At 36.5% G+C, this 4,507-nt stretch overlaps 1 protein-coding gene across 4 annotated transcripts in view; it reads left to right on the forward strand.

Annotated features, from left to right (window-relative positions):
• Positions 1-4,137, forward strand: part of DSEL (dermatan sulfate epimerase like) — a 13,392-nt gene extending 9,255 nt beyond the window's left edge. For all 4 annotated transcript variants that reach the window (XR_012379970.1, XR_012379971.1, XR_012379972.1 and 1 more), the window contains one exon: positions 1,287-4,137. The gene's annotated coding sequence lies outside the window, so the exon portion shown is untranslated. The remainder of the gene's footprint in view (positions 1-1,286) is intronic.
• The last annotated feature ends 370 nt before the right edge of the window (positions 4,138-4,507 follow it).

Consider the following 4,507-nt stretch of genomic DNA (forward strand, 5'->3'; position numbering starts at 1 on the left):
CTGATACATGTCTTTCTCTGATTGACTTATTTCACTCAGCATAACACCCTCCAGTTCCATCCACGTCGTTGCAAATGGCAAGATCTCATTCCTTTTGATGGCTGCATAATATTCCATTGTGTATATATACCACATCTTCTTTATCCATTCATCTGTCGATGGGCATCTTGGCTCTTTCCACAGTTTGGCTATTGTGGACATTAGCAATGGTTTTTAAATGACTACGTTCGATTGGCTTGATTAACTGATGATAATTAGAAAAATATTCACTGATTAATTTAGGAAAAATGTAAATGGAAGGCAACACATAAATACCGTTTCCAGAGATAAGGATGCCTAATATAGGATATGTCAAGGAATTTAATATGTGGGCTATTTACTGCTTATTTAAATGTTAGCTAAAGCATGTCTAATACATATAAAAATGTCTGCTAAGGCAATTTCTTCCATTATCTCACTAGTGTCATTATTCCATTCCTGTTGGCAGGAAAGTTCAAATAATATTCTAAGAGCTAAATGACTGAATTTTTGCACAAAGGATGATAGGAACTTCAAACAATAGATTCTAACGTTCTCTAACCTCTAGATGCTTGAGCTATAATTTACATGAGCTTGTGTTATATTTAGTCCACGTAATGTATATATATTTAATTCTGTTTCCAGAGATAGGTTCAGCTAATGCTTCCAAACCATAGAGAATTTCATTTTTGTTTTTCTTTTGTTTTTCTTTCACACTTAACCCAGTTATTCAGTGAAGGAAAGATAGACTGAAGATCATAAACTAGCTTACTCTGGAACTATATGTATAACAAGACTCCACTATTAATAAATAAAAAGCTAAAAGCAACTTGGCTATGGTTGGGATAATTTTGTAATAGCTCTCTTTACGTCTTTGGGTAACTGAGGATTTTATGTGGAGCCGAGAAGGCAGGGACTTGAAATGGGGAGCACACTGAATACTGACATTCAGCCTCAGGATTTCAGCCACAAAACTTGCTCCATTAAGTGATGAGCTAGCCTCTTCTTTCCCGACTTAATCCCAGGTCTGTCTCTGACTTGGCCTCATTTCCGTCTTCTGCATACATCATCCCACTTACGAAATGGCAAGAGCATCCCTTTACTATGCACCTGTGCTCTACATCTGGCCCTGCGGCCATTGGTAAGATCTCTGTGCTGCATGATGCATTACTCATGAAGAAGGTTACTTGAGACGTTCTAAGTTTGGTGTGCAGGATTGGCACAGTGAAGACTTTTTTTTTTTTTAAAGCTTTTTTTTTTTTTTTAAGATTTCATTTATTTATTCATGAGAGACAGAGGGAGAGAGAGAGAGAGAGAAGCAGAGGGAGAAGCAGGCTCCCAAGGAGCAGGGAGCCCGATGCGGGACTCGATCCCAGGAACCTGGGATCATGACCTGAGCCGAAGGCAGACGCTTAACCATCTGAGCCACCCAGGCGCCCTGAAGACTTTTTTTTTTTTTTTTTTTTAAAAAGAAGCATCTATAGTGAATTCGTCTCTAATGTGCTATGCATTGAACTGTAATGTTTTTATATGTCTCGTTACAATCCTCACAACAACTCTATACGGTACTTATTTTACAAATAAATTTGAAACCCCCATTATCTCTCTAGGAAGTGCATTTTTGTAAGGGAGTTTTTAGTGGATTTACAATTCATCAGTTCATTTATTCACTTTACTTTCTGGGTATCTACTGTTGAGATACTGACTAGTGTGAGGGAAGAACAGAAAAATCAGTTGACCGACCCTGCTGTGTGAGGAATTGGCAGTCTTTCCAGACTTCAAAGCTAATAGGAATTCATCAAGAGGCGGAGAAGAGGGGGCATGCCAGTTAGTGATTATCACCCGAGGAAAGACACCGAAAATTGTTGTCTCTTTTGCGGTAGACATGGTTTATTTCTGAAATGGTGGTCGTGAGGAAAGAGTCATTTACTGAGTTAAAGGAAGTTATGCTTGGTAAACTTGGATGGAGATCACCACCTATTTTTTCTTAATTAGGTTTTGGCTCTAGATATCATAGGACATCCCATTAATGAGTACCCTTTTCCAAAAGGGTAGTGCAAATAGAACCAGAGCAACACTTGCTCTCTCCCCATTCCCCCTCACTGTACTCCCCTAACACTGCTCACCACAAAGAAATTGGGTCATAGGTGAATATCAAGAGATGCCCTGAAGAGAAGAGAATATGTGCGTATGGTCTGCCTGGTGTGCGTACAGATCATTGCTAGTAATGACAGAAACGTAACACCATGTTTTTCATCCAGAGTCCAGCTGACCAATAGCATCTTTCCCCGTCCCTCCTCTCTGAGTGCCTCCAGACCCGCAGTGCTGGACATAGCTCTCAATACCGGGAATGCAGCAGGGAACAAAAATCTATGGAGCGGACAGGCTAGTGAGGACTAGAGAGAAGCACGTTTTGCATTTCACAATGTTTCTAGCTCAAAGAAGTTTACACCAAATGGAAGTGCCTACTCGTGTCAAATCTGTGACTAACAAATATATTCAAGTAGAATTCATTTTAGGAAAAAAAAATCTGCTCTTTCCTCCACGATGTAAATAATACCAGCAGGAAGGGAGGGAAAGAGAAAAAAAGGAAAGGGAGGGAGGGAGGGAGGGAGGAAAGACCTTAGAACACAGAAAGGAAGGGGTACAAGGAGAATCACTCCTGTAACAATTGTGTTAATTATTCTATGAACTATTTAAAATCTCTTTGAAATCTTATTGCAGTTAAAACGAGAAAAAAGATAAATCATAATTTGAGCAAATCTTTTTTTTTTTTTCTAGGATTGCACTCTCTTAAGATCAAATGTAATTTTTCTTTGAAGTGTAGTAACACTGATGTTGTATTTTACTTACGTGTTTCAGGTTTTCAAATGTCTGAGATATGTGATGTTTTCCCGTATGTTGTCTTCCTCTCTATTTGGGATATATACATTGTTCTTAATGGTTTAGGGAAGCAAACTTTCACACACAGGTGACATCTGTGATGCTCTCCCTTCTTCTTCTTCTTCTTTATTTTTTTTTTTGGAAGTTTGGCTCCCAATCACTGTACTTTTCTTATTTAGAACATGAGCAATATAAACTCCCTGATCCCTGCATTAAAATCTAGCACCCCTCTATGCACAATACATAACACACTTCTTACCTTATTTATTGCATGATGCAAATAATGCTCTACACCCTTATTGTACTAGAGTGAAAGAATATTGTCCAGTTTTTCTGGTATTTATTTATTGTTTTAATTATGTATTCATTTATTCCTTTACTTTGTTCCAAAAGATTGATTTTATTGTAAATTTGTTTAAAGTACATGAGATTTAAAAATATGGCTATTTTAAGTATATTAAGCCTTTTTAATTTGATGCCTTAATGTGATATTTCACAAAACTTTGAAGGGACGATTTATTTCTGTGTAAAAGAACACAGTAAAACAACCAAGAAGTGATGAAATTGCTTTCATTAGATACCTATAAAAAGATAAATGCATATAAAGAATGCAGTTAATAAAAGTCAGGTGGTTTTACTTTTCATATCAGACATTAACCTGAGCCCTATGGCTAATTCAATGCTAACAGTGCACAGCATGCTTACAGTGAGCTTATGAGCACCAACAAATTTGTGGTTATTTCTCCAGATTTACCAAAATAAACTGAATTGCACACACATTCATTTATGACTTTCTCTTCTACCCAACACTAATTATAAAGCTGAAAAATATCCCATTGTTGAACACATGAGTAGAAAGGAACATGCTTGTATACACACATAACAACTTGGTGGAGTTCCATTACCATAAGAGGCATAAGGTTTTTTCTGAATAACTAACAGCCGACCCCTGGGGGCGGGGGGTCTTCCACTGGCCTTGTTTGTACCTTCCCCCATTTCCTTTCTTCATTTGAAGAGGATCATTTCTGTTAAAATGTTACATTTATATAACAATTTTATATATTATATGAGCTTTGGAATTAGAAAAAAAACTGAACACAAAGCCCTAGGTCAGTGAATACTGACCAGCTGTGAGGTTTTGGGCAACTTTCTTAATTTTAAATCTCCATTTCTTCCTCTGTAAAACTTTCCTAGAGTCGATGCATGGATTAAATAAAATCACATGTAAAAAAATAATGGAATGGTGCTTGTTTCCTCTTTGTTGTGATGATCACCTACAATTCTCTGGTCTTTTATATTTTGGTTTAGTATTTAAAGTAGCATCTATTTTAGTGTAATATTTAATACATCGGTTGAGTCACACAAACATGTAAAATCACAATTATACATTTAATACATTAATTGGAAGCAGTGTTTTCTTTATGGTCACATTTCAAGAAAAAATTTTATTGCAGCTTTCACTTCAGCTTCCATGTCTGTCATTTCCAGAGCCATGTGGTTTTTTGTTTTTTCCAGAGCATATTATATTCATTGAAATAGAATTTTTAATTTAGGTCTGATGCAATTGAAATTGTGTTCCATATTACAAGTGCCATTTTTATAACAT

Source organism: Callorhinus ursinus, unplaced genomic scaffold, assembly GCF_003265705.2.
Source record: "Callorhinus ursinus isolate GAN/ISIS: 27379988/994484 unplaced genomic scaffold, GSC_fseal_2.0 scaffold11, whole genome shotgun sequence".
In the NCBI taxonomy this organism is placed as follows: Eukaryota; Metazoa; Chordata; class Mammalia; order Carnivora; family Otariidae; genus Callorhinus; species Callorhinus ursinus.